Source organism: Drosophila navojoa, chromosome 2, assembly GCF_054131105.1.
Source record: "Drosophila navojoa isolate 15081-1374.11 chromosome 2, UAZ_NAV_1.0, whole genome shotgun sequence".
Taxonomy (NCBI): Eukaryota; Metazoa; Arthropoda; class Insecta; order Diptera; family Drosophilidae; genus Drosophila; species Drosophila navojoa.
The window spans coordinates 14944731-14953486 of record NC_142890.1 but is presented as its reverse complement, the minus strand read 5'-3'; the positions used below and the strand labels follow the sequence as shown (position 1 = coordinate 14953486).

At 40.7% G+C, this 8756-nt stretch overlaps 1 protein-coding gene across 6 annotated transcripts in view; it reads left to right on the top strand.

Annotated features, from left to right (window-relative positions):
- Positions 1-1324: 1324 nt before the first annotated feature.
- Positions 1325-8756, top strand: part of Octbeta3R (Octopamine beta3 receptor) — a 44509-nt gene continuing 37077 nt past the window's right edge. For 3 of the 6 annotated variants that reach the window (XM_018113015.3, XM_030383220.2, XM_089263575.1), the window contains exon 1: positions 1327-2432. The gene's annotated coding sequence lies outside the window, so the exon portion shown is untranslated. Of the gene's footprint in view, positions 2433-8756 lie in introns of all 6 variants that reach the window. The other 3 variants (XM_089263585.1, XM_089263580.1, XM_089263590.1) reach the window with 3 other exon arrangements.

Genomic DNA, 8756 nt, shown 5'->3' with positions numbered 1-8756 from the left:
ACAAGAGACAATAAATCAATGATATATCAAGATCATTTTGAATTGATTGATGATTTCCATTGAATTGATGTTAACAGATAGAAGAAATAATAATTATAATAGATAAATAAATACAAAAGAATATATAAAAGAAAAGATAAGAATATAACTAAAAGATATGAATCGATCGCTGTTGTTGATATGAGTATAATCTGATGCATGATTAGTTAAAGTTATTGCTATGTATATTATTTGTAATAAAAACTATTTTTTGTCAACTCTAGTCTAACTCCTCTACAACTAAAGCCCTTTAATTGTCAGAGCATAAAAGTTTTCATTTTGTGAGATGGCTGACTAAATATTTAAATGCAAAAGAGATGTCAAATAGGACGGGGAAGCTGCATATTTTCAATCAGCAAGACAGACAGAGAAAGAGACAGTGAGAAGGAAGGAGGGGGAATGGGTAGTCGGGACAGAGGATTGACAACTGTCAGTGACATGGGACTCGGGCGACAATCGAGAAATCAGATGTGTTGTCGTTTCATATATGTGCAGCTTTTTCATATTTTATGAAATTTTAATAACTTCCAGAGAGAGCGACATCAAGCTGCCCAAGCTGACTCCGGCATGTTGCCATCGAGTGTTGCTAGTGTTGTTGTTGCTGTTGTTGTATCTATGCTGCTTTGCCCTTCAACGATTGTTGTGTAGCCGCGCAAACATGGAACACGGAACGGAACAGCACGGAGCGTAACGCAGCGCAACACAAACTCGAGCCAGCAATAACAAATCTTTTTTAGATTTACGCACACATTTGGGGTATGCCATCAAAATATTGTTATTACAAATGCAAATATTGACGCCCTGCACACCGATGGGGGCGTACGGCATGTGGCATGCGGCTGTCAGACAGCAGCAGGCAACTGAGTAGAGAAATGGATATGTAAATTCGCAAGTAGCATTGGCTCTGCCTCCGGCTGCCCTGGGCGAAAGCTTGGCAACTTGATTATGCGGCTCGACTCAGGGGAGACTCCAGCCCAAGCTCGACTCCACGGCAATCAAATTGGTATTTCTCTACAAGTAAACTTATTAAAAGCAATGCAGGAGACAGTTCGACTTGCTGCTTGCAAGTTCAACTTATTTCGCTTAGCCTCGCTCAGCTCGAGTCTTAACCCACTGAAACTCTGCTTTCTACTCCGCTTTTGCATCTGCTACGTTCGCATGCGACTCTGCGCCCATTTCAAATTCGCCCAGCGCGCCAAAAGTGAGTGCGCCGACGCGCTCTCGCCGCCCCAATTCGCCGCAGCTGCTGTTGTCTGTTTGACCGGCAAAGGATTTAACCTGCCGTGGCCGGATTCAGTTGCTGTTCAGTACTCGACGCAGGCACCAGCTACAGCGCAGCAGCGGCCCATGCGACGGCCCGTTGGTCAAATAAAAACAATAACATCGCCAGCATCATCATCAGCATCATTATCAGCGCAGCAGCAGCGCCGTAGCAGCGCAGCAGCAGCAGCAACAATAATTGAAACCTGTGACCACTTGTCACACACGTTGCTACAAAAAGGGAACTAAAGTGGCACTGACAGTTGCCGGCACCGTTATCGTTGCTGTTGCTGTTGCCGTTGTCGATGTTGCCGTTGTCGATGTGAGTGTCGGCCGCGTCTAGCTCAAGTGCCACTTGAGCTTCAGGCGACAGGACATCGGCCATATATTAAGCGCCAACATGTGCGTGCGTGTTTCGATTTTGGCCCGCAAAGCCCGCTAAACAACAAAAGCCCGATACAGAAGAAGTCTATCGTGAGTTGTGTGCAAGTGTTTGTGTCTCTATCCGTGTATCCGTGTGCGTGTGTGTGTGTGTGCGTGTGTTTATATTGCTTTGCTTGCCAAAACGTGCCGCGTGCGGCGGACAGTCGTGTGAATCAAATAGAAATATCGTTCGAACAAATCGATTTCGCGTTTTTTGTTTGTGCACAGCAATAAAAATAACACAAACTTTGCTCTAATGACAAATTAAATATAGCACAAAGAGAGTGAGTGAAAGAGAAAGAGAGAGAGAGAGAGGAAGAGTAAGCAGTAAAAATCGTTAAAGACCAAATGGTGAGCCGCATGTAAGAAGTTTCTGCCCGATAGCAGCAACAACAACAACAACAATCACAACAACAACAATAATAACAACAATCAGAACAACAACAACAACAACAGTAATCAAGAGCGATAAAAGCAACAGTCAAAGAAAAAGTTTCATTGCTCGTGTTGCAAACGCCGCAAGCAACAGCCCCGCCCACAGCACCGAAGCCATCGACGCTCAGCCGGCCCCTGTCCCCGACGCGAGACCAAAAGGCAGCATAGCCAAACGCAAATCAACAACGACAATGACGGCGTCAAGACCTTCAGGCTCATCCAGATCCCTCGCCACCTCCAGCACCCGAATCGGACAGCCGACACGCGTTCAGCAAGTAAGCGAACAATAAAAAAACTTTTCTGCCCACCTACCCGAATCCACGCAAACAAAAAGTAATGGGAAAAGCACACAAACAAAAAAACCAATTCGACTGGTTACGTAAATTACAACGGCAGACTGGCCAATCGCTGCTGTGTGAGTCCTGGCTAAGCTTAGGATTTTTCGGGTTTCCATTTAATAAACTTTAAAATGCTAGTGGTTATATATTCCAAATATGCCTGTGACCCCTGTTGGCCTGCGACAAAACCACACACACACACACACACACAGACACACACACACACAGCTGGGATTGGCCATTGGCAGCAAAAGGTGTTCAGCATACCTTGGTTATAGGTGCGCCAACATGCTATGAAAATATAGTCCCAGCTTGAGGCTGAGAGTGTGGGAGGGAGAGGGAGAGAAAGAGTGAGAGAGAGAGAGAGAGCAAGTGATTTAGACAAGCCAACATGCTTGCAAAACGCTTTACAAATATTTCAGAGGAAGGCAAAAATGCATAAAAAAATGTGCCACAAATATTTAAGATGAAGAGAGAGAGAGGGAGAGAGAGAGAGGGAGAGAGAGAGAGATATGTGTATATACAAGAAACAAGCAACAAATGCTGCAAAAATATTTAGAATTTATATGTTATGTTCTATATACTACTACTGGCATTCTAAAAGAATTTTACGGAAAAGAGAATTAGAGTTGGAATTTTACACATAAAAAGTTTATTAAAAAAAAAAAAAAAAAAACAATAAAATGCCAGAATATTTAGATTTATTTCACAATAAATTATAATATTTGAGAGTGAGATAAATAAAAATAAAATTAAATAAAATTTAACTTGATTTACAACTCTCTCTCACGAGAGTGAGAGCTCTTTCTCTCTCTCTCTCTCTCTCTCTCTCTCTCTCTCTCATTCATAACTCCCCATCAATCATAATTGTTACTTCTCCTGCTTAGTCTCGCCATTGGCACCACTGTGCAGGTTCAGTGGACCCACCCTCTGGCCTTCGCTGTAGGCTCTGCTCGCTGCGCCTGAACATAGCATTTGCCAGGGGATTCTCTATGGAGAACACTCACTGCCACACCTCTGCACCTCGCTTAGCACTCACAGCCGTGCGAGTCGCCTCAGCCTCCTGACATTTGCTTTTACTCTGTTGCTGAGGTTTTTTTTTCTCCTTTATAATAATTTTTCTTTTTTTTTTTTTTTTGCTTTTTTAATAGAGCCTTCTGTGCTGAGTGAGCACTGGGGGAAATCGATTTTGTTGGCATAGGACATTGGGGGTGAATTGCAACTACCTTTCAATAAACTGGGTTTATTTGTCTGGCTTTTAGAATCAAATTTACCATAAGCTCAGGAACTACACACACACGCACACAGCACTATTTGGAATTCATTGAAAGTCTGTGCCCAAGCAGTGCAAACTTTTTGCATAAATTGCAGAGCTGCATCGTCAACAGAATAGTCAAGCACGCACCTAAATAAACACACGCACACACCCACACACACCCACCAACACACATACACTCAAACACATTTTATAGAAAATTCCATGTACGAATTGAAACTTTTGGAGCTGCGCTCGAAAAAGTTTGTATCTGTGAGATACAGTTAGGATTTAGCTAGTTAGAACTGTCAATGTTGCATTTGTCAAGCTGTGTAAAGTTGCGACAATCAGAAAGTTCATTGTGCGCCGTTAGCCGATAGTAAAATATCTATACACATATATTCCTTATACAGCTTAGAAATAATAGAAATCCAGTTATTTTCAGTGGCTAATGCCAGCTAATGCTTGAAGCGAGCAAATATTTGCACAGAAATGTTTCCAGTGTAAATGGCATTATTCATTCCGGCGATACTTCAGGCAGCGTCTCGGATGTCTTTCGATAAATGGCTGGATAAATGATAAATAGAATAAATGCCTTTAGGCATTTTTGGTTGCTATTCTCATAGCTGTCGCTGTGCGGGTGTCTGCAGTGGGTGTTAGCTGGGTTGGGGGGCGATGGTGGGGTTTAGCTTGATTGGCGTCTCCGTTTTGGATTTAGCTGTAAGCTTATCAGATTCATTGCCAGCATAATGATGCGATGCTGCTGGAAATCGTTGAGGATGCCAGCGCCAATTCCATAGCTCAGATTGAAAATTAAATTAATGAACTTGTCATGCTTGGCCCAGTCTGAAGAGGCCCAAAGAAAGAGTTTTTAAAGCACTGATTTATTTATTAAACAAAATATTACAGAGCAAACTCGAGCATGCTTTACTTTATATGAGAAACTTTATTTAAGATCATGCATTTGGCTGTCATATGTATAAATTAGCTCTGCATAGTAATTGGCATATACAAATCATTCATCATATTTCCCACAATAATCGATTGCTTGTCCAAGCATAAGAATCATAAGTTTCAGAGTTTTATACAAATCCATTTTCATATACTTCATGCAGGATTTTCATCAATCAATTCAATTGCTATCTCAATTTATGTAGGAAAATATTTTTGAGCATTTCCACACAATTCTGTATATGCTTTAATTGAGGCTCTTACGCATAGTGCGCATGATTCTCGATATCAATGCACAATGCCGAGGTACGCAGAATGGGAATCAAAGCCTCAAGTGCTACATGAAATCGATTTTAATTGCCAAAAATCGTTTGCTCTCTTGGCTGCACTTCGCAATAATTACAGATCCGGAAAAGCATTTGAAGCAGTTTTGCATTTTCATTGCGCACTCAAGTGCGAATGGAAACGCCTTTTGCTGTTCACGTTTTATTGGCCAATAAATAGCTGAAATAACTTGGCTATATAAATGTTTATTTACACACTTCAGTGTGAAGCTGACAGGCAGACGGACAGACGGACGAAACAAAAGCAGATATGCAAATGAATATTCCGCGCATCTGACATATTTGAGCAGAGCTAAGGCGACGCGAATAACGCAAACAATCATTGGGTGGCTCTCATTATAATGACTTCCGCTTCCGGCTCAGTCGTTTGCGTTGACTATATCATTAACTGGAGCTCAAGTCATTCACAGTAAATAAATAATAAATGATTTATACTCCCGTTACACAAGTTCCCTAAGCACACAATTATAAAACAAATAGAAACTTACCTTCCGCGCTGTAACAATCGAAAGCGACGCGAAAGGATTCAGTGTGCTTTGGATATGATCGACTACGAGATACTCTGAGACTTAAAAAATATGAATTGTAATTACCCCAAAGAAGAGGAGGAAAATAAATATAGGTAATATTTACTTTATGTGATAAAAATAGAAAAAAAAATATAAATTAAAAATTTCTTTATGAATATTAAATTTAAGTTATTAATATATAATATAATATAATATAATATAATATAATATATATAATAAAATATAATACAATAAATTAAAACAAAATAGATAATTAAAAAATAAATAAAATAATACAAAATGTATAATTTGTTGGGCTGCTTAAAAAAACAACTTGAACTGGTTTTTAAATTAAATATAAAATGTAAATTTAATTGAAATGCTCAGCCTTGACGAGGAAACTTTTACACGAACTTCAGGTCAATTGAATAACAATTTCAATTTTCAGCCGAACTAAATAATTCCCCTAACTTAAGTTGAGAGTAGATCAAAAACATTTGCCATCCGTGCGCATTTATCTCCACCGTCTGCAGTTCAATTTATATGCAAATAAAAACTCAACGATGAAATATTTATATAGAGTACAAGAAATTTGCGCTCAGCCGAGGAGGCGCGCGGCCTTTGACGCTGTCAAGGTGGCAGCGCGACAGCCATTACTGCTGAGGCAGCCCTCGCAGGCCGTCTGACATCTCAGCATCCTTCAGCCCAGTTCTGTTTGCTTTGCACTCGTCGCATTGTGGTCCGGCGTTGCTTAGTTTCAAACTTTAGAAGCCATTGAGCTATTCTATTGTGTGCTGGTTAACTGTCCGCCGAGCGTGTCTCTCTCTCCCTCTCTCTCTCTCTGCCTCTCTCTCTCTCTTTGCCCAGCAAACACACATATTCATTTCACATTCATATATATGTGTGCTTCTTTTTTTTTGGGATCAGTGTTGTTTCAGTCCGATGCGAGCATGGTAGATGAGCCCCTGTGTTTTCCTTTGTCCTTTCGCTCACCCATGGGCCTATGCTATTGTCTCTACGCTCGCGTTTTTTCTGTATATTTTGTTACGGTATGCGAGCCTTGCTACCGGCGTCGTGTATGCATTATTTATGCTATTATTGATTTTGTGTAGCCCAGCCCCCCCGCACCAGAGGGGCCATTCCGAAGCCCGGCGTCAAAGTATCCGTCGCCTGTCGAAATTAAATCATTCTTCACAACGAAGTTTCTCAGCTCATCAGCATTAATTTGAGGCTTAGCATTTGTCTGGCAGCAGCAGCAGCAGCAGCGACAGCTACAGCTTATGCCTACCTGCTTCTCTTTGCATTTGACGGTCCACGCTGCGTATACGCAACGGAAACTTAGTTAAGCCGGCAAAGGGCCACAATGTGGTCGACACTTCTGACTTTCTGGCTGATTTTCATTTTGGACTTTTTAACAAAGTTAACCAAATGCTCGGAATTGAATTTCGGGACAATGTCAATGTCACAAATGACCAAGCGACCAGCGCACTCCTAAGTACACAAAACTCTGTTCGTGTTCGCTGGACCCGGCTTGAGTTGACTTTCTTGCACTTGCCCAATCTGCTTCTGGGTCCGGCTGATTTTGTTTATTTACATGGCCCAAGCCCAAATTAAATTTTAAGCTGTTGATTAGCATTTTCAGCCAGTTCGCAGAAGGTTCGGATACGCTGTTTATTGAACTCTCATTGGATTCAGCGACCGCCGCGACCGAAGCCGAACTTTGAATAAAACGAGCCCGAAACAAAATCAAGTGAAGGCTCATTAGAGAAACTTTATTTACAGGACGAGCTGCGATGCGATGCGATGCGATGCGATGAAAGCGGCTCTTAATTAAGCAACTCAGACTGACGCATCTGTGCTTTATATACATACATACAGAGTATACATAAGTATGTTTGCTAGGAACTGGGGCTTTTAAAAGAAAAAAAAGGTTAAGGTTCATAAAAGTTTTAAAATGAGTTGGGCTTCCAGTTGCGACTTATTTTTATTCCATTAATTTTGTTGTTCTTGCAAAATCTGTTAAACATATAAATTTTTGCCTGGGCTTTTAATGAAATTAGTCGATGGCGCGATGGGCGTGTCGAAGGAGGCCGGCTGCTACATCACTCGGCATTGCCATGTCGCGGCCTGGCTGAAATGAAATTAACCGTCCTCAACAAAAAACCATAATCAAATTTTTTTAGTACAAAGCAAATGAAAAATAAGCATGGTGTACGTACGCAAACGGGGAGCACTTGAAATTGTGTTGCCAGTGCCACTCGCATATAGGAATGGGCTGACTCTGCACACTGGAGTGACGTCTTTCAATGCCGGCTGCTTAATTTACGCGACGAAGTAATTGGATGCGAACGCAGCACTGCCTCAGTCAACAGCAACAGCAACAACAACAATCGGAAAATGTGCCTGAATGACAGCTATGACAGCAGCAGCAGCAGCAGCGAGCAACCGAAGAGAGAATTGACTTGAAGCCAAATACCCAAGCATTTCGTTGCGAAAAACCAATTTGCAAAGAAGTCAACAATGCCAGTCTCTGGAATAGCAAAGCTCGCACAGTTAATAAGGCAAAGTGCAGACTCGACTAACAAACATACATGCATACGTACATACACACATAAATACCACAGCTGCATACCCAATAATACCATATAAAGCATATAGTCAAGGAGATCCGCCACGACCAAGGAGCTTAACTTCACTTGAAATACATATATCAAACATATTGAATTTGAGCATCTGTCGTACTCATTTAGAGTGTATGAAAAATAACTGTATTTATTATTTCATAATCTAACTTCACCTTGTATACCTCAAGCAAATATTCCTTGAATATACTCAATCAATCAAAGGTATCTCCTACTTTTTTAGACATTGCTAGTGCAAGCCTTATATATCTTTCTAGTATATCTAATACATGTTTTATCAAAATAGTTTACGCACATATATCCCTTAATTATTAGTACCCGATCAATCAGATGGCTCTTATTGCTACATGATATATTATATTATATTAAATATATATACGTGGTACAATTTTTTATTTACTTATTTCATATATATATCTTTCGTTAAATCGGTTTAAGCACTTTCGATACATGTATATATACAACTCTATTACTATATAAATTAGAATCCAGCTATGGCAACGCTCAAGGAACCGCCGTAATATGCGTAATACCATATAACCTTAAAAGTTTACTCATAA